Source organism: Anser brachyrhynchus, assembly GCF_964034855.1.
Source record: "Anser brachyrhynchus genome assembly, chromosome: 7".
NCBI classification, from domain to species: Eukaryota; Metazoa; Chordata; class Aves; order Anseriformes; family Anatidae; genus Anser; species Anser brachyrhynchus.
This window is the reverse complement of record NC_137701.1, coordinates 22,221,293-22,246,917: the sequence shown is the minus strand read 5'-3', so window position 1 is coordinate 22,246,917 and position 25,625 is coordinate 22,221,293. Positions and strand designations below refer to the sequence as shown.

General features: G+C 37.4%; 1 protein-coding gene across 1 annotated transcript in view; it reads right to left on the bottom strand.

Moving 5' to 3' along the window:
* Positions 1-22,861, bottom strand: part of LOC308198554 (sodium channel protein type 2 subunit alpha-like) — a 130,955-nt gene extending 108,094 nt beyond the window's left edge. The window contains exons 1-3 of the mRNA XM_080601151.1: positions 22,741-22,861; positions 21,861-22,386; positions 19,162-19,281 (exon numbers count right to left, since the gene is read on the bottom strand). The gene's annotated coding sequence lies outside the window, so the exon portion shown is untranslated. The remainder of the gene's footprint in view (positions 1-19,161; positions 19,282-21,860; positions 22,387-22,740) is intronic.
* Positions 22,862-25,625: the final 2,764 nt, after the last annotated feature.

Sequence of the window (25,625 nt, the reverse complement as noted above, 5' to 3'; positions counted from 1 at the left end):
AATTATTATTGCTTCAATTAGTTTGCAATTGCTTCAATTAGTTCAGTGCAGGACTTCTGTTGTGAAGGTATATACTGTCAACCACGTTAATCACAGAACTACTTCTGCTTCATTATGTAAACAAGGTTTCATTTTTTTGCTATAATCATAGATGTTTAAACAGAAGTATCTTGTCACAGCACAGGCTTTCTACTTTCTGGTTCCTGTTAAGAGGCAATGACACTTTTCTGCCTTTTCTACATTTACTTGCTGAAAGTTGATTGCACAGTTATTGAACCAAGAATACTAACTGGATGGCATAAGCACAAAAATAATCATACTTGCAAAGGCCAGTTAATGCTATTTACTTTTAACTTGTGAAGATCATTAGGCTGTGCCTAATGAGGATGATCAGTGAACCCCCCCGCTCACTTCATGCACAACATGGATTACATAAATTCCCAACATCTGTTGAGTAAACTAATACTGAAAAAAAAAGCCTCAAAAATACCATTTGCCAGAAGAAGAAAGCAGGAGAGATCCAGAATACTGACAAATTCTAGAACAACTGTCCTAAATCAAAGGAAAGGTCTATCAAATTTATTTGATCTGCTTCACACAGTGGCCAAAAAATGAGGACTAAGGAAGACTGGAGAAATGTAAAGAAAACACTGAAGACTCAGTTATGTTAATATATTCATGATTTCATTCAGAAATAAACAAGACAGCATAGTGATGGACAGCTAACCAGACAGAAACCAGCAGTCCTCTGCATCTGCTCCCTGTAACTGTTATCCTTGCCCTATGAGGTAACATGCCATTCAGTATTGCTTCACTTCCTATTTCCACATTCTCACTAAACTGTCATCAAAAGGGTATCAGTGCTGTGACATCTCTAGAAATCCATTGCCACATTGTCCACTCCACAATGCACTATCAGGCCATTCCCATACGCCTCTTTGGTCTTCTCATGCTCTGAGGGGAAGCACAGTAAAACGAAGCACTATGCTCCAGAGAGTTCGGGAGTTGTAGTCATACCTGACTGTAAGGTGCATGTGGAGGTGACTAGCACATTTGTTAACCTGCATTCCCCCTTTCAGGCTGGGAACTCAGCAAGGAAGCAGAGTAACTTTCATTGTAATATATTACCTTATCAATAATAACAACTCATTTTAGAGCAAATTTTCCTGGATTTGAAAAAAAAATCTTTCTGTATGTTTATGATATAACTCTGGGAAAGCAGAAAGATATACTTCATTAGCTGTTTCTAATTTTTCCTCAAGGTATGATTCAGTCAACTCCAACATGAATATGGTGATTAAATTTACATCACTTGTATGCAGAGACCTGAGTAATTTTACTTTCCTGCATTTCAGATCAGAAGTATGCATTCTAGATCTCCCTACTTTGTAATATTTGCCTTATAATTATTTGCAAAACTTTTGAACTTTGCTTCTGCAGTGGAACATATCAGGAAAACATCTCTCTTATTTTTAAGTTTAAAGGTTAAAAGAAGCCATATGAATTATATTTCTCCATCTTTCCTGGTGTCAGGAAATGTGCTGACCACCTGGAATCCTTGAGGTTTATTTCTGAATTGATAGATATTACCTACCTAATGATACCATACCTTAAGCCCCATGCCTGTGGCTCAACTGTTGCCATTTGAAAAGAAAGAAAACCAGAAACCCTAAGTGTTGCTTGCCTCAGAAAGAAAATTTGGATATATAATCTAAAATAAACTTGACTCACACAAAATCAATTATATTTACAAACATAATACATTAGCAAGACTTCATACTAAAATGCATGCTAATTAACAGAGATGAATAGACCATTCATCTAATCTGCAATGTATTTCAAAAGGAAGTTTTTCTAGAAATAGATGTTAAGATTCATTTTCGACTATTTTATATTTTGCATCAGTCACTCAACAGGTCCTTGTTTGAATTAGTAGTTGGGATGTGTATTTGTCTTCAAAAGTTGTAGACCCTATACAGACACAAAACCTGTAAAACTGTTGGGCTTTTTTATGGTTAAATGAGAGTCTTTTTATAATGCAATTGCCTGATTATGGTACCATTAATGAGGCAAGACAGTTCAGCCACCTGAGGTACAAAACAAATTATACACAAAATGAGCATCTGTTGGAAAACCACAGTTGAATCATTGAAATAAATAATGTCTTCCAATGCATTGTACCAGGAGAGATTTTACAATTCTTCTATTTTCACTTGAATTTGCCAAATTGCTGAGCTACACAAACACTGGTACTTCGAATAGAGCTACATACAAAGGAAATATATATATATATATATTGCAGACCATAAACAGGTAGCTTCCATAAATAAGTGGAGATTTAAAAAAAAAAATTCCAAATAACACTATGACAAGTTTATAACTGGCCTTATGTCTCTAAAGTCAAATATAACTGCTAAATGATTCACCTGGGTCAAAAGTTTTCCAAAAGCCCATCTTTCCTCCCTCCCTTCTTTCCTTTCTTGGGCTCCAAACCAAAGCTGTCGAACACTTGTGTTACAGGAAAAAAAAATAATAAAAAAAATTAAACATGAATTCAACCCCATAACACTGCTCACAGGATCGCCATTAACCACATTCCACACCAACAGCATAAAACAAATTGAACACAAATATATTCAGTAAGTGCAAGAAATATCTCTCTCCAATCTAACATGGAATATGAGACAGAACTGGCATTTTAGTAGAAAGAGAAGCAAAGCACCTACAGACAAGAACCAATTTCAGATTTAATGGATATGGTCTAAGATCTTGCACATTTCATTTCTATAGATGTAAATAAAAAAGCTAACAATCCGCTTTCTGACAGATTTTTTATGCATGGTACTTTCATCTGTGTCTTAGCATGTCCCAGCTTCTACTAAGTAACATGAAGGAGTATGGGAAACCCACACATTAAGGTGTTTCAAAAACAGTTTTAAAAACTGCATTCTAGACTTTTTTTTTTTCTTTCTGATAAATGTCTTTGTTCTTCATAGATGAGTTCCAATGTGATGTGCCCTTGGTTTACAACTCCTGCTGTGGAGATATAAGACCTCAGTGAGAATGGGTGAGTTGCTCATTGCTCCCTAAACCCATTATCCATCTATAGATCCTCCATATGTATTAGGCAGCTATCTAAGTAGCTTTATTACCCTCCTGATAGATTCACTTAGAAGCAGGAAAAGCACAACTATAACAAATCTATTGTAAATTATCAGATACCCTGCTAGTAGTGACTTTTGAAATCTGCCAATCACATAACTATGTGATATTTTGGTGAATTTTAAGCAGTCAAGTGCAATAAGTGCATCTGCACTTTTCCCTACAACAAAAGAAGAGTTTTCGAGTAAGACTTCTTGTCCTATGTCAATAGTGTCAAGACATGAAGCAGCATTTTTCTGTAGGTCTCTGTTGACTTTCTCCTTCATGGTGTCCTAATCAGGCCAGAAGATTTTCCAGTGTCATGCACAACTTTATCTTTCTTGGGACACAATTGCCATGGAGCTATTTAAAATAAAAATAAAAATGTGCTAATATTTCTCCTGATGGAAGTAGTTTCTTTGTTATTGTTTACAATTTGGAAATTGTCAGTTTAATTTACCAGAGAATAAAATTGCTCCCTGTTCCTAAGAGTGTTTCAATCTTCCCTTTAACGCGCATCTCTCATTCAAAATCACCATGTCATTGGATTATACTGTATTATATTTAGATGGTAGGTTCACATTTTTACATGCAAGGAGTTGCTCACTTTATTACCTTATGAAGATAGAAAAATAACTGAAAATAAACACTTTATTGTTACACTCCAGGAGGGACAGAGTTACATTTACTTTAAAATAATTAAATATATTTTTAAAAAGTCTTAACTCAACAATCAAAGAACAATTACACTAATTATCCAACACATTTCAGTTTCTGAGCAGTAACTGGAGGATAAACAACATATATATTTAATACCATCGTGTTAAAAAGCCATAATCGGGCTTTAATAATTAGCACCATGAAGCAGAGAATTAACAGTGAATTCTCCATACACAAAATAACTGCAGTCCATTGTATGCCTTTAAAAAAGTATCCTAACCAGAAATGATCAAAATTTCAGATTGGTAATTAGAGAAGGGTGCCTCTTGTCCTTGCTTTAGGCTGCACATTTACTTCCTCTTTCAGCTTGACAACAATAACTGAAGAATTACTTTCTGATGATTACTGTTATAGGATGGAGAACAAGCAGTAGGAAAAGGCAAAAAAAGAGATGACACATAGATTCACAGGTCATCATGTGCATTGTTACTTGCCTGCTGTAGCTCCCTTAAAATCAGAAATATTTTGTGTGCCAGCTTTTGATTAGCATGACTGAAAATATAGCGTTAACTCCCAGAGGACTTAGATATTCAAAAGAGGAAGCAACTGGTCATATAAACAGCAGCAGAGACAGTATATTAATAAATCAGAAGATTTCCAAGTGTCAGATGAAACTTCGCAAGTGACATAGCATCTAACTTCACCACATACATCTTAGTAACCTTTTGCTTTGCCAAAAGCAGGCAAAAGATCAGTCATAATATTTTCTAATTCGGTAGATTCTTACAGTACTTCTACTATAGCTAACTAAAATCATCTTTTATCTTAAATAACAGATTCAGCTGTCCAAGAAAATTTCTACTATATCTTGTAAAAATACCTTTAATTTTCATTGTGGTGCTTTTTATTGTAGGTAGGTACTACTTGAATATTGATTAACACTGGAGATAAAACATCTTTAAGTACAATAGAATCCAGTGCCCTTTGGAGAGTTTCTCAGATGACATCACAGCAGTCAGCACTATGTTTATGGAACACTGTAACTGATAGAAAAGCTACTGCTGCTCGTGGAAGAGTTACCTATAAATCCCTGCCCAGATGGTTGGAGAGCAGCTTCACTAAGGCCATTTACATCAGATAGTACAGGGATCTCAAACCGTGTAAAAGCAATTCTCAGGAACCACCATGCGGATGGTCTCTCCCTCTCTCCCTCCCCCAAAAGGAACAGGAAAGAAAGTCCAGCTTGCAGCAGCCCTTGGATGTCTACAGAGCACACCAGAGTGAGCAGAGAGGAGGAAAGGGAAAAGGCAATCCCTTGCAGCCACAGAACAATTGCTATGGTTTCATCATTCCCCTTTTTGCTTTTTTGCTTATGGCTTGAATGGGTAGACACTCTGAAGAAAAGCTGTGGTTTGGAAATCTTTGGCCTTCTTTTCCTACTATCAATCTAAATTGGTAGTCAGGGCAGTTATGCTGCTAAGTTGGAGGAACTAGAGAGGTATATCCCATCGGACAGTAAAAATAAATCCACTACATTTTGACACATTACATAAATTATGTCCTCTTGCATACTACCACAGAAGAATGATAAACACTTAACACCTTAAGCCAAGTCTCTAATATCTCTGGAGCACAATGCAACGTTGCCTTTTGGCATATTCACCACTGCGATGAGTGAAATCTCCACAGCAAACTAATACAGCTGTTCAATTTACAGTTTTAAGATAAACTCCTGAACTTAAGTTCAATTTATGTCTTTGTCACCATAAGCCTGGAGGTTGAACCAGTGAAGAACAGTTTCTGAGGTAACTAAACTCAAAGCTCAGTATGTCTTAATAAATCAAAACTTTGGTCTAACAAATCAACTGTTACACTCCTCTAAATCCAACCATATGGTTAGCCTGACAATCCCACCAATGCACTAGTCAGTAACTCATAGATTATTACACAGCATTAAGCAAGCTGCTGGTGCTCTGCTAATAAAGTAGTGTTGGACCTGATCCTACCTGTTCATGCCTGAATTAGCCTCCAAGCAAGATAAGACAAAATGCATCAAATATATACACAAGAACAAAAAGCTTGTTCTTTTTCCAGATAGTCTAGATCTCTTTGTGCTGCTCTGGCCACATGGCAACCAGAAAGTAACTCCATTTTCCCACCTGAGAATTTCCTTATGACTGCGGAACTGCTGCAGAGGCCCTCTGGCAGACACAGACCTGGCACTTTTCCTCCAGCTCCCAGCGCCAGCACAGGGAGTACAAGGGGCACTGCTGAGCTTCAGCTCTTCTCTGTTGGCAGGCAGCTATTTAGAGGCCAGTTGGAAGAGTTTACAATATCTCCAATACTCCTCTAAACTATAGTGGACTGGCATAAAACTAGTCTGGGAATTAAATGAGACTGCAAAACCCAAATGTTCATTTTTTTGCTAAGTCTTGTACAGTTAGTTATAATGTACTCTACTTTCTGCTAATTTGACCCCTTTTCCTGTTGCAGTTTTCGAGCTTTTCCAAACCCTTTGCTTTCTGACAACATGAGAATTGGTAATTGGAATTAATACAGGTCTTCATTACTGAGTTTTCAAGCTATCTTCATTCAAAACATGACTGTTAGTGAGGAGAAGCGATTGGGCAGCCCACAAAAGCACGTTTGCGCTTGAAGCTTACTCAAGCCAAGCAAACCTAGATAATTCTTTCTTTAGCTAGTTTGCTCATCACTAAGCAGGTTCTTCAGTAACCTTTACATCTTTTCTCAGTTTGTCTCAAACTACATTCTGAACTCTTCCCCTTCTTTCTGCTGCAACACTGCTTGCCTTGCAAAATTGCAGTTATATACAGTAATTACGGACTGAGTTGCATCCTTCCAATAAATACTTATTTTCATTAGCTCCTTAACAGATCATTTTCTAACTGGCAAACTTGATGCTATGTGGCTGCCAATGTAATATGTATCTTTTGCACTGAGCTTCATTTGCTTCAATGCTATGTGTTCCTCAAAAGCTGTAATAAAATGCCAACCTCCATGTAAATTAGAAGAGACTGGAAAACAAACAAACAAACAAAAACACTGTGTAGAGGACATGTTAAGATAATACATTTTTTCCTAATGGCAATGGCAATGTGGGAATAGTAACTGTGCTTTGCCAGTAGTTGTAGCTTGCAATAACATCCATCAGCTACTTATATGCTCAAATGTTATCCCTTCAGAGTACTGTAGAAACATTAACTGGTTAATCCTCAGTGTCACTTGTGCCTTGTGACTAGGAACTGATGCTATTCCTGTTCTAGAGAGGAAGAATTGAAGGCAAATTTCTAAAGCAGACTGCATTAGAAGATGTGATCTGCCTGTGGATGCAAAGCTCTTTGTGCATACTACATTCACTGTGCTGGTAGCTAAGCTAGCTCTAAGAGAATCACCTCACAGATACCTGCCGTATCCTCACTGTCAGCACAGGCTAAGAGGCAAAAAGACCAGTGCTTTCTGAGTCTAAGTATGCATTGAAAAATAAGGGCTTCTCTTGTTCTGCACATTCTTCAGTTGGGTACCTACTGGTTTATTCTGTAACTACAGCAGTGAGAACTGAGACTGCGGTATTTTTACAAATGTATGTGGAAAATCAATACTTACCCCAACTGGTTCTCTGGAAAACTCTTATGTTTCAAGTAATGATCCCCTTGTAAATGCGCTCAATTTTGTTGGGGATATACCTCTGCCAGATAACGTAACAGAAAACAAACAAAGTATCTGTCATACTCCATACTTTTCTAAAGATAAGAGGCTTATCAATAACATGCACACCACAGAAATAAAGTAGGCAGAAGAAATCCTTGGGAAATACACTCCATTTCTGATCTTTCAAGCTGGAACATACACTCTGTTGTATCTTCTTCATGTGGCAAGTAGTTATTTCAGGTACTACTTTTCCACCAATAGACTCCCTTCTCCTTAGAAGGAGCTAAGAAAGAACAATGTTTATCAAGTGAACCTGCTGTGCAGGGGAAGGTGAGCTAGGAGCAGTAATAAGGACAGCAAAAGCAACCTCACCAACAAGAGCCAGGTTGCAAAATGGAAAGTCCAGGTGTCACAGTGTACTCCTAACCACCCCCCTCCAACACCACACAGACACATCCTGTCCCAAGCCTAAGCAGATAACCATCACTGGCATTTGTGATGGTTATGTCTGGTCCTGATGGCTGTCTCCTGGATTTGAGGGAGGCAGAAGACAAAAAGCCAAGGGTTAGTTTGAGTAATGCACCCCCCCACCCCCACTGTGCTTGCCAAATCACCTTAGCCCATAAATATTGAGCAACCCAAGAGCCCTTTGAGTTCTCATGACACGACAACGAGCTGCACACCAGGACCTCCCCTTGGGCAGGGATGTCTCCCACGGTTACTTCTGCTGACTGAGAGCACCCTTACTGCTACAGATAGTTGGTAAGCAGATTGGGAAGGTAACAGCATGCTAACATGCTGTAATGGTGCTTCTTGATCACACTTCATAGTCTTAGCAAAGTAGCATACAGGATTCAAGAATGCATATAATACTTTAGACATAACTGGTTGACCAAGTTTGGGACTAGGAGTAGATTCAGCCGCACCTAGGCTCCTGACCTCTGTGGTTCAAGTTTAGAAAGCAAGGGGATCCACTCTGAGAATCATTGCTCAACAGGAGCGTTTCCTTGATGTAATGTCACCTAACCCAGTACCTTTACATAGTATATATCATCTTTTGTTTAGTATCTTTGAAGAGTGTCTTTTACATAGTGTGCAATTAAGCATATCTTCCAATTACAATCAGTTGTAATCATTGAATCTTTGTTAAGTCACATAAGCATTGTTATCAATAAATCATATTGCTGCTTCTGTCTCCCAACCAGAGTGTATATCATTTCTCTTTTTCCCACCTGTGACTCCAGGTCAGGGTGGGAGACAATGGTCAGGGGCAGACTTTCCCATCACCCAGAAAGTCTGTAGTGACAAGACAGGTCTGCTCCCTGCTGGAAAATTAAAACTGTTCTGAACCAACCCCTAATGCTATCAGTGGGATTATTTGCTTATGATACAACAAGAAATTAATTTCCCCTTCTGCTGACCAGAAGACAGAGCCTCTTTATCTTACAGAAGGGCTTGGCCACTCTAATACATGATGCCATCACAAAGCAAAACACTGTTACCACACCAAATGCAATGCTAACATTGTGGGGAAAGTGCAGCTAACAAGTAGGGAAATGCATGTCAAGCACAGGAATATCTGGGCTATCACTTTCATATGATTCTGGCTTCATATCGCTGGAGTTAGTCTCAATGTCGAGTCTTTTTAATAAAAATCTTAAATTTATAAGAGCCAGGATTTTCAGAGTCTTTTTTCAAAACCTATCTGGATAGTTATCATCCAGAAAGACTGATGTGGATGAAGAAGTAAAGTCCAAGATCTCACCTTACAACTGCAACCCTTATCAGAGTGTTAAATTAAATAGGACTGATGTTAAAAAAAAAAAAAAGCATGCAGGTTATCAGAATTGTTGTATGCTCACAGAAAGGACAAAAAGGATGTAAAAGAGACAGCATTTCAAATATCTACCTAAGTAGCATCCTTACTGCAGACTGTCTGAAATCAAATAATAGCACACAAAAGACCCCTTAAGACACAATTAATTCTACCTAATCACACTGACACATACTAGACCAAAAAATCCATTACAAATACTTAATAAGGAAAGATAAAATGCGTTTATTTTATACTTAGTTCTATACACACATATAAGGCTGCCCTAAGCCCTTCATGAAACTTAACAGCATCCTTTAGTCCTTTCCTTTTCTATTTATTAAAAACTTGAGATCTTAAATTGGAAATTCTGTATTAATGATATACTAAGACTGCAGAATTATATTAAACAAATCAAAAATACTTATTTTTCAAATATATATTCCAATGACCTTGACATTATTTTTTGTTGTGCAATACAACACTACCTTTCCTACATTACTATCCTAAGAATCATACATTTTAAACTTGATGATTTTCAAAGGCAATCTCTGAGTCCTTACTATTGCATTAATACATACTTTAGACTCCTTTAATTATTATCTTCCTTAGACCACAATGAAAAAAAAAATCTTGACCTACATTTGAAGAGGCAAAATAGCCTGAGAGACAGCTTTTGCTGCAGGCTTTTACTTTATTTCTGTTTTTAAAGGACAGTTAAAATATGCTCAGATTAAATTCAGGGGAGTTCTTATGTACAAACATAAGCCACAAGAAGAACAATTCAGCTGGATATCAGCAAAGGTGAAATGTAACTAAAGCTGGACGGGAAGATCTTATGTTGAATATGTAGGTAGCTAGAAGCACCTGGAAGGAGAAAAGACTTAGATGAACTAAAGAAATTGCCGTACATTATTTCACCTATGACATATACTGCCTAGGAAACAAAACTGAACTGCAGCAAGTAAGTGGAGCAGAAACTGTTTATGCAAGTCAAGATTCCTAGAAAACCAACAGTAAAATTTTGCTATAAGCACTTTTGTAATTTGGTGTTTGTTTTGCTTTGGGGCAGGGGGCTTGACACAACAGAAGGATATTTCATCTCTGCATTGAAAAGGCATTCAACTTTCAGAATGAGCATATATTTTAGCCCTAACACTCTTTGCTGTTAACAGCACTGAAAGCTGTCCGTCTCTTAACTTGCAGCTCATTAACTGACTTTCTCTTCTTGGTCTATATTGTCAATATTTGAATTGTTCCTGTTGTTTTTTTTTCACTTAAGCCCCCCCCAACACACACACACCACACCACCACCACCTTTCAAAACTATTTTATCCTAAATAACTTATTTTTGTCTAGCTCTTATCACATGGCCAAACAAGATGTTTTGGCATCTCTTTTTTCATTACACAGAAACTCTTTCCTTGTTGATGCAGAGACCACTAAAGGAGTCATCAGCTCTGGGGTTAAGTAAAGATGATTAATGTTGACCAGAAGACAGATTATTTTTTTCCCTCCTCACAATCGCCTGAAACAAAATCAAGCTGTGAGAATAAATAGATGATTAATGTTGCAATAGAAACAAACCCATTATTTCTACATCCAGATGGCTTCTAAGAATTATCCACATGCCTATGTGAGGTGAACTTTTTTTTTTAAGAAAAAAAGACAAGTTTTTCAATAATGTAGTACTAGATATAGTGTAAGGTTCAAGTTTGTCATCCACATGAGACCCATAACCCATAAAGTATATATTTTTCAGTTGGGTAAAAGTTAACATAGCTTGGTATTTATGTTCTTGTAGGACTGATGTGGAGTTGGACATAAAATTCATCGTGTAACTCAAAAAAAATTCTCCAGGTAGCCTTTCTCTACTACACCAGTCACATACAATTCAGTATGTGCTCCAGATGATTTAGTTCTTCTAAAAACAATGTCAGCTAATTTTCTGGAGCTCTTTCATATGATTAAACATTTTAATCAGACTGAAACACAAATGCTTGTTAGCAAGAAGTCTGCATCTCAGTGCTGAAGGGTGAGCAAGATAAAGTGAAGAGATCAACACTACATAGAGTTCTGGATTACTATATTCTACCAATACTTTTCCCTTATCACGTAACTAACTGGATCAGTGGTTTACTAACAGGGTCACATTTCAAGTATTCAAGGAGCCTCAGTGTCCTGATGTTCTGAGGCCTCACACCACAGGCATACGCATGGCTGACATCTCAAGTGATAGAGCTCAAGGACACTGTCAGAAATCTCTAGTACAATATTGTTGCCTGAAGGATGTTTCTCACTTTCAGCAACTGTGGGAACTGTTTCAGAGAATTCCTGGAGCCTCTGAAAAATGAGAGATATCACACAAATGAAAACAACACTAACTTAGAAAAAAATTTTATATAGTTTTACCCAAAAAAGAACCCGTTATATGTCATGCATTTAACATAAACCTGCTGCTAAGCATGTTGATGTGCCCAGCACAGAATGAGCATACTAGTAGAGCTTGTGTACAGAGCGTAAACTATGATTTGCACAGCACTATTGGACCAGTATAATGTTCTATTTTTTATTGCTGTATAGCAGTTACTAATATCAGTAACAACAGAAACATTATTTTAAAAAAAGAAAAAAAAACATGAAACACATAATACTCCAATTCCTTTTTTTTTTTTTTTGACTAAAAAAATCTTTTTTCCCCTCCTCAAAATCTTTTTTCCTAAGGCACATTAAAGTCAAATTTTGAATTTTTACTGTCCTTCTCTCCCACTGAATTATCTAAATTCATTGCCAAAATACAAGAGCTCTGGATTTAAAAAAATATATATGTTGTTGTTGAAAAGAAGTCTACACAAAACCAGTTTTCAAGTCTTTTTTCTTGCATGTAAGAATTTTCCTAATGTGATAAATATGAAAAAAATAGACACTGCCTATACATTGATATAATGGAAACCTCATACTGCATGCAGTTTTGTGTTTTTGCTTCTCTCTTATACGAAACTAAACAGATTTTTTTTCAGCAGTCACGTGCTAATGACATAATGAACAGTAAGTTGGATAACAATGCCTGTAAAAGGACCAGTCCCCAGATTTCACATTTCATCAGTCTCGTTCTGTTTTGTTTGTTTGTTTTCCTTTCCTTTTATAACACCAAATCCCAGAAACTCTGAGGAGAGTTACAGCACTTCTGTGTTAGGCTCTTTGCAAACATTACAGAAGCAATCTCCAGGGCAGGGAGCTTATAATTAAACACTCTACTCCTAGAGGGTTTGGGCACACACATGGTAAGTGGCCCAACTGATGTCAAGCCTGGCAAACAAAGTATTTATTCAGATGAATATAAAAAGCGAGTTCAGTTTTACTGAACTAATTTTAAACCACTCAAACCCACTGTATTTAGAAGCAGGGAAGTTCTGGGCTGACAATGATTCCAGCTTCACAACAGCTCTGCATATGTGTTTGGGGAGAAGCTGATGACAGAACAGCTTTAGCACAATGCATTGGAGCATAGACACAGGGGACAGGATGAGGCCCTTCTCTCAGGACCTCCATGGTTTAGAACTTACAAGGCAGGATGTGTCATTTATACCAAAGCTCTTAGTCAAATACCACCATATCTGTCTCCACCCAAGTCCAGCTGGATATAGTACACTGAAAGAAAACAACCATTCTAGAAAAAGGCTACTGTACCACACAAAAACAGGCGGGGAATGACACCATTAAAAACAGCAGTCTTGTACATGGAGGCCATGTGTTCCTCTCCTGACATATCCACGCCTTCACTAGTCGCTGGTCACACCAACCAGTCACAGGAAAGCAGGTAGCGTTTGAAGGTGAACAAAACGGCAGCACCCTGCCATAAATTGGCAGCTCCTTGGGTATGTCGGGGAAAGGCCTACTGGATCTGAGGTAATTTGTGTTAACCAGAAGGTGGTTGTTGTTACATTCCCCCCCCCGCCCCCCTTCCCTTTATAAATCTGCATCTTCTTGATTGCCAGTTTGGGCTATCCTCTTCATAGGGCAAAGACTGAGTTGGTCATAGAAGTAAAGGACTAGGTGTCCACAATAAAAATTTCCAAATTCTCCTGAAACTGTGGTACCTTAATGCCTTAGCTCCCTTTCTCTTTTAGAAGTTTTATTCTCTTGCATAAATCAGACTTCTATTTTAAAGTTTATAAGAGAAATCCTCCAACATTTTCTTCCTGCCATAGTCCTCAGGTAGCTAAATGCCCCAGTCTGTGAATGGAAACGCCTTCAGGAAAATGTATACCGACAGAATTATTAGTCTTTACTTATCAGTCTTTTCCCTATTAGTAAAACCACTGGCTACACTGTGGTTGCTAACACATTGCAGAAGACTTATCTCTTTCTTCTAAAATATTTTTCCCTTATTAAAGCATATGCAAAGCAGGAGTTGAAAACAAAAATACCATGAACTGGCAAATAAAAATGCCAATAAGCAGATTGTTAAATGCTCCACAAAGAAAAATAAAATAAAATAAATCACTGAGTTTACTCATCTAGGCATGCTTAACTCAAACCTATATAGTCATAGCACCAAGTCATGTATCAGACAATTTTTCCAACTCAGAACTAGAAACAAAATATCTAGAGCATGGTGAGTTCCATCACCCCACTTCCTAACAACAAAAGTACACCAGCATGTTGGAGAGAATTCCAAAAAAAAAAAAAAGGAGGGGGGGAAATAATTAGAGACTTGGAGACGAACTAATTTCTGAGAAACAATTTAAGATATCTACCAGCTTGTAGCATGTCTAAAAGATGAATGAGAAGGTATATAACTGACAGTCTAGATGTTTTAGACTTCTTTAAGGAACATTGATAATGTATTTAGAAGTTGTATCACAAGTAGTAAGAAAACATAGATGAAAAAAATGTTTTAAATCTGATACATAACTGAGGTGGGAGAGAAAAGCCAGTTACTGTTAAACCTTGTTGCATGAAACATTGTGGCCCCACATGAAAATTGCAAATTTTACTATAGCCATTAGACAAAAAGAGTCACAGCTAGACCCAAAGGGAATACAAGTTAATAGCCCATATCCACATTCTTGTGGCTAAATGTAAGTCAACAGAAGGCACACCAGACAAGCCCCCAGGGCAAACAAAAATTTGTTAAGATTTGTTACTCATACTAGTACTTCAGCTTTCAAGTTACACACAGTCAATTTGCTATTAAATTACATTTTTAATAAAAATATTGCACTCCCTACATGCAAGAAAATTTTAACAAGTATTCATATTGAATCAACATGAAATTTTAGATGTACATTAATATGTTGCAGTTGCAGAGTGAGCAGTATGACTACTTAATGTCTAAATAACATGAAAAAACAGTTTTCTTTTATATCTACCTGAAACAAATTTAATTGATTTTTACAGTTCTCGTGGTCACATTTAACAACCCAAGTAAGGACAATCTCTGCAACCATTCTGTCCTCACAATAAGGTGTAATCCCCTCTCTCTGCTGGGACAAGAAATTAGAACAGTGCGCTAGAAGGGTTCCATCAACTGTTCAAACAAAGCTGAGTATTTCATTTCTTCTTTTTAATGTTGCATTTGTAAGCTTATTTTACGGGGCACAACATAGCTTAAAGAAGAGATGTAAACAAAAACGCAAGTTTTATTTTACTTCCCAGTTGTAATCCTTACCACTTACCTACTATCTCACCCATAAAAGTGGAAATTTTAGGGGAGGAAAGAGAAAGCTAAGAAAACTGCCAGCAACAGCAACAAAACAAATTAATGATTTGTATGTGTTTTACTCAGCATTGCTTGATGTATGCTTTTCATTGATTCTGAATCTCAGGATTTTAACTCTGTTTCCAGCAGCTCATCACTGTAGGGCTATAAAGTCCTGCTGAACAAGGATTGTTCAAAGTTGATATAGCTATGGCTCTTTCTGTTCAGTTACGTGATGTCATGTTCACTCCTTAGAAGAAATCCTCCAGGTTAAAAATTACTTGTATTGTTGTTATCTTCATTGCTAACAGTATCTGAAATGTCTTCCTCTCTTCGATTTTTCCTTCTAAAAGCCCCATTATATGTGCTTCTTACTCTGACCTGCAGAACTTTTCATAATCATTCCCTGAAAACTTCTTGCCGAGTTTCTTTCACAGTAATTTCCTACAACATACTGACTCTCTGTGCACATAATTGAAAACTGAACAGTACAATAAGAGTGCATCTGAATGTAAATGTAACAATCTGAAAAAAAAGAATAGTGTTTAGCTCTAGCTTAATTTTGATTTCAAGTGCTTCATAAAAACTGTCTGGAAAGCTGATGCCTCCTATTATTTTTTCATACTTACTCAGCAGTTCATCCAATAAAGGCTCAAGATTCTGTCTTCAGAGTTTAGCATTATTTTTCCATTAGAAGACAGAATTTATTTCTGGTACTATTAGTAATGAAATCTCCACTTTCAGGATGAGAAGTGTATCCCAAAGCTGAGAAGATGACAGAAGAAAGCAGTAAAGTTCAGTCTTTGATGCAGACAAAAAGGGATTCATTTATATGAGATGCTAAATGCTCTTGCACATCCAATGGAGATAAAGGACAGAGATAGGTTCTTTGCAGAACACGCTGGCAGCAGGTAAAGGCAGGCTGCAATGCCATTTCAAGTTGACAAAAGAAACAGCATTTTAAAGATTGAATAAAAAGTAGTAAAACAATAGACCTAGAGCTGTTCCAGGCTCCTTGAAATCCTAAAGGCTGAGAGCAAACCTGAATGCTTAAGTCTTCTGAATAACAGCTGTTTTTCCAAGTCGGCGCTTGGCAATCCTGAGGCTACAAACTGGTCCCTTGACTAACGTATCCATATTCTTGCCTCTAGTCTCAACAGTAAGGTTTTATCTCTGTTAAGCTTATTACTTTGGAAGAGAGCTCTAGTTTTCTGGCACATCTAGCAGAACAGCAAATGACAGTCATGAAAGAAGTGCACAGCAGCTTCCCTTTCAAAATATCATACTCCTAAAAGTCTTTTTTTTTTTTTTAATAATTAATAAATCACTGCCATTACAAAGCAACTGGACCTGCACTGCAGTTCAGTGTGGGAAATAATCTAAATAAAATCTAAATCTAAATAATCTAAAAGCTTCAACAGAAAGGCAACATGTAACTTATTCTGATTGAAAACTGCAGACGCTCATGTGCATCTGAATCAATTAAAAAAAAAGAAAAAAGAAGAAAAAAAATTTCAACAGTTGATATCTCCTCCTCAATTCTCTGAACACCCAGAAGAATCACTGCACTTCAGTGGGCAAGGAGCATTTGGAGTTCACTACATCTTATATCATGCAGTTTTCTCTTCGTACTTCAAAGCACGCTGTCATTCGATCTTGCACTCAAAGCAGAGAATTTGCTTAAATCTGTTTGTTTCTTTGTTTTGAGGATAGGTTTGAGGCTTTCCAGCCTTGCTGTTCTTCACATTAGTGAAACTCCCTCTTTGAATCCTCAAACATATATACCCAAGAAGTCTGGAAAACTACAGGGCAACCAGGAGAATTTGACAGAAGTATTTTTGAGTATAAGCATCATTGCAGACCCACTTTTATTTAGATTAATTGTTAGATCTTCCACTACATGCAATGGAGAAGTTCTGAGGTACATGAGTACGAAATTCTCTTCTTCAGCTGACCTGCTCTGTCTTTGTGAACTTGTGACCATCTGACTGTCTTTTTGCAATCATTTGTCAAGAAGAGACATGCAGAGATTTACAGCACTATCCTATTCTACTACGTCCCATAGTATGCATATCTAACATCTCCCACTTCATTGGCTTTCCTATTCCAGGACTTTTTATAGGGCCTATTGCTTACACACAGTAATAATAACTCCAAACCTATTTGTGCCTCTTGGCCATAAGATTTAATTGAAAAGAAGATATGTCTTACACTAGTGCTGCTACTGTGTTGTGGTGGCACAAAAACAAACAACAAAAAATCCTACCTGATCCTTTTCATTAATTTTATTCTGCTATATAATATTCTGAGTGGGAAATTCCTATACGTAGAAGAGAGCGAAGGAATATCCCAATTCCTGCTATGGATGCTCTCCAACCTTCTCATTCTCCCCTTAAATCTTGTGTGGAAGAGACTAAACAATGAATTACATAAGGTGCAAAATAAAGGAAAAATTAATATGGTCTCTCTTATTTCATAAGATGGAATCCACACAGAGACCTTTCCTTCCCACTGTATGTCAGCAAGAATGAATCTGATTACATACATGTTGCATGAGCTACCTCTAAGATATAAATATCTCACTCCTAATAAAAGCATGACCAACAATGGATTTGCCTTTTTATCTTTAATGTTTTGAGTAATTTGTGTTTTAGAGTACCCTTTTGCCACATGTAACTCACTATACAAGTCAGATTATATAACTTTTCTTGTGTGCACAGAGTATTTGAAAAAAAATATTCCTTCAGGCTTTCAGCAGGCACTTGTCTTGTTCCTTGACTTTGCCCGTCTTTGAGGTATTTCTCGATACTAACACTTAGTTAATTTTCCTATTGCTGGAACGCTTTCTTTGTCCTTTCTTGTGCACTTCATACTAGCCTTAGTCTTTACACCCAACATTTGTGAGTTGCTTAGGCCAGCTTGGGGCAAATGGTTTGATCTCTCTGCTTCCCTCAGTGAACTAGAACCCTTATCTCCTTGGTTTCATATCTAGTACCAAGTTTGAAATCACAAAATCCTTTTCAAATTATTTAAGTGTCAAAACGGACACCCAAAGTTATGCTGTCTTGACTGATTCCAGCATTCAGGACTCTAGGAAACACTAAAGCTCCCATGTGCCATTTCCCTCTCAAATGCTTTTCCCTGTCTGTACATACATAGGCCATAGATCAAGAAAATAATATCCATAATTGCTCCGCTAAACTCTTTGTCCTCCTACATGAAGACATATGCCAAGCGCTACCAATTAGAAGACCAGGGATAATTTAAGCAATACAATTCATTAAGACCTGCATTCAACATGGAAAGACAAAACAAAAAACAAAACAAAACAAACAAACAAAAAACATATTTCAGACATAACTGTAGTAGTTTTCTTTCATGAGCCCTCAGTATGAAGCACCCCCCTGGCTTCAATACAGCAGCATAAAACAAAAATCCATCAAGCTGAAAAGAATGTCATATAGCATTTCAGCAGCCATTTGAGAGATACAAATGACAAGATTTTGGCATCCTAAACATTTGTCTCTATAACGGAGCAGCTGACCAAGCACAGTTATCCTTGATCTCTGGAGGTAGAAGGATGACCATACAATTTCATCAGCTTTGCTTTTAAATGGATGCCACTGCCCCTTGAAAGCTCATTCACCTAAAATAACACTTACGTGATAACAGCATGATCATTAACATACTTGTCACAGATTCTTACCAACAAGCGAGCCAGATGCAGTTTTTCCACTTCAGAATAACCAACCAGTTAAAGGGTCACCCAGTCTGGATGAATCATGCCATGACCCTAGGAATTTCACCCAGACACTTAACACAGCAACAGTGTGTTGCCGACACTTGTTCTATGCACTCATTCCCCAAATGATGCTGCTTTCTATGCTAATGTATTCCTGCTAGGATGCAGCCACAACACTTACAGGTGGCTCCAATTCAGAGACCCTAGAAGGCTGGCTAAGGTGGCAAGGTTGTAAAATCCTTCCATCTGCACAGAAAGAAAGTGGAAATCCATTCTGAAAACAGTCAACTAAATCAGTGATAGTTATTTAAACAAGCAACAGGACTTTGGTTGAAACAACATGGGAAGTTCTTTCTGCCCTCTCCCCCTGCTGTGTATTGCTAAGGACAATTATTAACTGTCAGCTGAACACAAATACACAACAAATAGTACCTTAATGCAGACTGGCAGCACATTCTTCTGGATCACTTTTCAACCTCACCCTGAGCACTGATGTTGCTCTATGAATTCCAGGTATGGCACTGCAACTACAAACTTCTGATTTGTTTGTACCTAGAAAGACAGAATCAGCAAGATAAGTCTATATTGGATTTGCCCCTGAGTTTTCCATTTAGAAAGATTAGGTTAAACAGAATAAGCCACTTAGAAAGGACCACATTGTAGATCAAATAGCCCTACAATGAGTGTGCTTGAAGCAAGTGCTATAAGGAGTGATAAGCAGATGGGGATCTAGTATATTCTCATTTTAAAAGACATAGTTCTAATAAATAAAATTATTTTAAAGAGATTAAACAGATCTGACAAAAACAAACTAAATTTAATACCTTCCTCTCTAGTTATAGGAAGGTCAGACTTTTGTTATAGGAGACACTATGAGTAGACATGAGCATTTTACTAGCTCATTCAAAAGGAAAACACAGGAGAAATAGGTAAGAAATGTGGAGATGTAGAAACGAGAAGGATGAGCCTCAGGACAATGATTTCATGCTCAGCAACATTTGTCATGAATTTTCTGAGTCTTAAATTTAAAACACAATGTGAAACAGAGGGCCAAAACAAAGTTCTCTGTTGCCTTGTAGTCATTTAGCCATGATCAAACTTGTGGAGGAAAACAAATGTATTGTTGCAAACCTGTGTACCAACTAGATATGAATGTAAATAACAGTCAAGGGCATGATAAAGGAAATTCTGATGTTAAGAAATAATTTGTAGCAAAGTTATTTCAACCACAACAGTGGATTAACTTGGACTTCCCTGTGTGTATTTATGGAGAATTTCTGCACACGGATTTAACCATCTTACATTAAATGCTAGACTGAAGCATGGGCCATGTATAATTTACTCACAACAAAATAAGTTTTATTCCACTATAAGCTTTGATGTTATTTCAAAGGTAGGGGAAAAAAAGTATTTTGTAATTTTCAGTTATTTATTTTGTATGTTTTATTGTCTGCATTTCTTTAAAATAAGGTTTTGTCTCATTTTTATGTTACAAAACACATGGCACAAGATCTTTTCTTAATAATTAAAACAAAACAAAAAAAAATAACATAACCAAAAACATGTAAATTAAAGTAAACCAAGAATGGCATGCCAGAGCTGGTCAAAGACTTCTGCCAGTTAGCTCTATGAGAGAATTTGAAGTTAGCTAGGTAGCGGAGAACAAAAATGAAAAACCAGTGCCCTCTGCTTGAGGGCTTTTATTATCTACTGCAACAGTCCACCCAAGAACTTTTCCCTAAGGACACCATGTTCTTTCTGGAAGAGGTTGTGCACCAACAACAGATTCTGCCTCAGGGATTCTCTGGCCAGTTTTTTGGGGTAAGGAAAGCTGGGATGCTGGCTTAGTTGTCTTGGTTTCCGTATGTCCATGGACAGTGATGGTAACCTGGCAACTGCGGACTGAGCAGTGTGCCCATTTTGCAGACAGGCAGGTCAAGCAATAGGTTTATACCACAGCAAATAAAAAAAGAATGAAAGGGAGAGGAGTATCTTTGAAAAATCTTTGTATGTTTTTTCCTGTATTGATTATAATGTGTACTTTTGGTCCAAAATTAAACACTTGAAAAGCAATTATGTTGATTATTTAGACAACCAACTGCATTGACATGTGATAATCATAATGCAGTCTGACACTAAACATACATAGTATTTTCTTAACTGTTTGACTCATGAGTTATCAATTGAAATTTTTCTCCAAACCTTCTCCAAGTACTTAAGAACAAATTATTTTGCTGGAGGGTGTTTTGTTTCCTGCTTAAGAGCACTGAAACAGAAGCTGTTACATCTAGCCTTTGCCACTGCTGAGCAGTGTAACGTGAGTACACATACTACAGCCACAGGTATGGCAGAAAGCACACTTTTCCTCCATGCCTTACTAAATAATACATTGGCAAAACAAACGCATAAGAGATTTGGTGTCTCGCAACTGCTATCAGGCGTGTGTCAATCAGGCTTCATGTTTGTTAGTCAAATGAGACCAGTGAATAAGAGAACGTTTACGTTTGCCTTCCTTTTAACAGGCACACAATGAGTGCAGCAGTGTCACCAGAGGAAAACTTGACCAAGAAGAGCCCAGCGGTAAGACAAGCTCCTTACAAATACACAACTTCATGCATTTTTTTTGGAAATAGATTGTCTAGTACAAAGCCTGATACTGTTCATGTGATAAACGTGTGGGAGGGGGCAAAAGAAAGAAAAAAGAGCATGTATTATTTCCTAAAGTCCCACAACTGAATAATACTGTTTTTTCTAATAAGAGAGGACTAGAAACTATGCGGCTTTGTGGGTCAGATGTGCAGAAGGTTAACAGAGAATTAGTAGTCCAGTGTGATTTACCTCAAAATATTGGAGCCTTGTAGCATTTGCTAGAATAAGCATCTCTCCAAATTTATATTTGAGACAAAGTCTTTTAATTTAACTGTATTTGTATCAGTATAAAGGTTTTCATGTTAAATGACAGCCCAAACTAATTTATTTTCCTCAAAATACAACCAGGATTTTGGAAGTACTTGAAATTTTGTAGTAATCGAGAACTACTCTACCTCTTTTATGCTTGTCTGAGATACTTTATTAAGAAGCATTTGAAATGTAAATGAAGAAATGCTATAGATACTTGCAGCTCTGCTTACCTGCAGAAGAAACTGCAAGCTCTTCAAGTGACGGCGTCAGAAGCGTGCAGCTAGCTCTCATATGTACATTCAGGGAGTCTTCAGAGGAGAAGAGATCTTCTAGTAACGTGGCCAGTAAATATTAGTCACCAGATAGAGGGAAGAACTGAAGCATCTTCCGTTCCTCTCTCTCACATCCCCCTGCCTCCCTTCTCAGCATGGCCATAAACTAAGGGCTCATCTGCTTTTTGTTCTGGCCCTTTCTCTGGGACCTGGTGGTTGGGCTGCAGTGGTTTGGAAAAGGCATCATCTTGAATGAGCTACAGCCCCCATGGGCAACATGTTGGCCCTTCTCTCATAACGTACATACTTTGTCTGCTCTCACCTTCATTTAAACAAGCTAGCTTTACAAGTAGCCAGCAAAAGTTAAGTACAGTCAGCAAAGACGGTAAGAAATGCTAAAGGCCGTTGAAGCCCAACTCCAAATCTCTGTTTTTTCTTATTCCCCCAATTTTCTTCTTGCACTTTTGTAAAGGCTAAGAAGGCTCTGCGAAGCCCAGGAAACAATCCAAATTACTGACAGTTTCAGACATGCAGTCGTCATCAAGTATTTTATTTGAGAATGAATTGCCATCAGCATTCTGTAGTGATTTAAGCAACCATGAACAGGTGGAGAAAGTGGCTTATAGTCAGATTTAGGCCTAACTTCAAATTATTTGCTGATAATTGCAGATGTCACAATGAAATTTCTCTTTTGCAGGGAGAAACAAAAATCTCCACACAGTCACAGTACAATCAACTCACAGTAGCCAATTAATCATGCACACAAATAAAATATGCCCATTTTCTCTGTTGTACAACACCCAGGTCCCAACCTAGACAAGCAGAAAAAAAAAGTTACCATTCTCAGTTAAATCTAGCTTGAGAGCTGAGGCAGAACGAGACAAATTTCAGACTACTTTTGAATGACCCCATAACACCTACTCTGAAAACCACTGAAATCAACTAAGGGAGCCAACAGCACCAAAGCATTCTGAAGCACGCTTAAAGCAGAATATAGAAGAAGGGAATATTGCATAAATGTACTCACCTGAGTTAGGGAAAGCTTGCTTCCTCATCTAAAGTCAGGCACAGGTGCAGTTTAAACCAGGTGCATTTCTAATGTGCAGCCCTGAGTGAGGTTGAACAGTCTCACCTCCGGTGAATTTATCAGCAGTGCTTCATTTTGGGTTAAAATCAGATCTGTTTAGGACCTTTGATGGAACCAAACAGCCTAGACCAACAGACACACGTGGTAAAGTAAGGAGGGGTGTGACCCTCTTGTTTACAGAAAGACAGAGCACCACTGCATCAATCACGACAGACTGCATCATTCCCAGGGTACTAGGAAGACAGGCTGGTACTGCAAAAAGCTGAAGGAGAGATGAGTCTTGGGCCAATTTCCGGTTAGAAGGGAGGGGAAAGCTGTGAGTCAAGGAACTCTTTCCTATTATGCTCAAAGAAGGGGGATCTTGAATTTCCTTTACAAGTACCCTTGGAGTGCAGACATCTAGTGCTCCTCCTGTGTTTCTTCCTTCTAAGTGAAATACTGCAAAGCACTCAAATTCTGGTTAAATATTTATCTCAAAACAAAGCAAACAAATAAAAAAAATCCAAACAACCCAACAATGCAGACTGAAGCTGAATTAAATGTAAGCATGTTAAAGCACATAACAAAAAGGGAGGTGTTAATGAAGTGAGAGTTTGATGAGCGGTTGAGTTTTAGTACTTGTTAATATTTATTTCTCCTTATGGTTTTAAATGCATGTTCTCTGTATTCAAACTCATTTTGAATGAGAGATGAAAACTTAGAGTATTCGCTACAGGGCACTTTATGCCAAAAACCTTGAAATCAAAACTCCTGGGACCTGATTTCAGCAAACAGGTAACAGATTTCAGCAATTGGTGGAAAATGATGGAATGGAGATCTTCCTTTCCAAATGCGCTGCGAGAAAGATGGAATAAGCCTCTGTGAGGACACAGAAGGTCAACTGATCAGAAAGATCTGATATCAGCGCTTAGTAATTTACCTGCTAAAAGAGTTACTTTGCAATTGGAGCACTGTACTGGGATGTGTTTTCATACTGTAGAAGTGCTTGGGTTCTCACAGCTAGTACAGTAACCCTTCTATCTCATAGCTATGCATCAAAATGCTGTGCCTTGCTCTACAATACTGACAGTTGCATCAAATTTGAAAGAAACCAGCAGTCACCTGTCACAACACCTTTCAGTGCAGCACCCATTGATTACTAGGCACTCATTCATTAGCCCCCACTTCGTTTGAAATTCTTTCTAACTGTGTGCTTGCTGCTTTTCCATTCTTGAAAGACAGCAATTCTGCTGGCAACCTTAGGGATAAAATACCCGAACAACACACTTAATTCACTCTTTAATTAACTTATTCATCCTTTATGAACACAGTGCCCCCTTTCATTGACTCTTGTTGTAATATCCCTTCATTAATTAAATTTTAATGGATATGATTTTAAAAGTGCAGCTTTTAGACATGAGGGAAACACAATGGTATTCTAAGATCTCTGAAAAAAAAATATGTCATTCTTTTAGCCATTTTGCACAGCAAGCCATTCTTAACAGAATTATAATGGAATATCATAATGCTGAAATAAAGAACTGATTTTTTTTTCCATGGAAAAAAGAAACCAAAATATTGATTGTACCTGCAATAATAATACAGTTTTCTTTTATCACCGAAGGCTGCAATAAGTGTGAGTTAAACTATGTTTTAATAAGATGGAAAACTGTTCAGTGTTTGGGAGTGGTGGCTGACAAATCCAAATATTTCACAGGGATGTAGGTAATGATACTGATCCGTACTGTGACTTCCATGTACTTTGATATTGGGCCCAATTTCCAAGACCTTTTAAACCTCTACTATACCTATTATAATAGCTATAGGCTAATTTTTACTCTAACTGTATTTCAGAAATGGCTCTTCTGAATTATTTTCTCAGCTGTATGAAAAGACATGTTATAAATTAGTTTCAACAATAACAAAAACCAAGAATACATGCTTTGCAGAAGTAAAAAGAGCTGCACCTCTGCATAAATACAAATAATTTCAACAACATATTTTATAGGTATTGCTAATGACCAATAAATAAAAAAATACCCACATGCAATTGCCATGATGAAATCTGTTCAGAGACCATACGTTGCCTCAGTGGAAGGATCCACATCTGCTGCTGCCAGCTTGGATGGATACAAGAGTAGATGGTATTTTTGCTTTGTCCGGGTACCCAGAATTACAGCTTATTACACTGTACCCAGAATTATTACAACAGCTTATTACACTGTACCCAGAATTACAGCTTATCTCTTAGTCTACGGACAGTCCAGACTATACTTCAGACTTGCTGTCTGCCTCAAGATTAATTACAACATAAAAAAAAAAAGCATAAAACTTCCAGAGTCACTGTTTTCCAAAATAAAATATCTATCTCAGCCATTTTAGAATTTTCCCAAGCGACACACTAAATATGCAGTGTATTAAATCAAACTTGCCCCACAAAAACAGGACGCTGCTTGTCAAATTGATGAAGTTAAAAGAAGAGATTCAGTTCACCTCCTTCATTCAGATATTGCTCTCATGATCTGCAATATGCATTTCTTAAACTACGACCCTCCAAATTCAGTGCCCTAAATGAGACACTAGTCCTTTTTCCTCTTAACACGTTTAAACTTATTTTTAACATTTTCTCTTTACTAATTGATAGTGCATAGTAACTT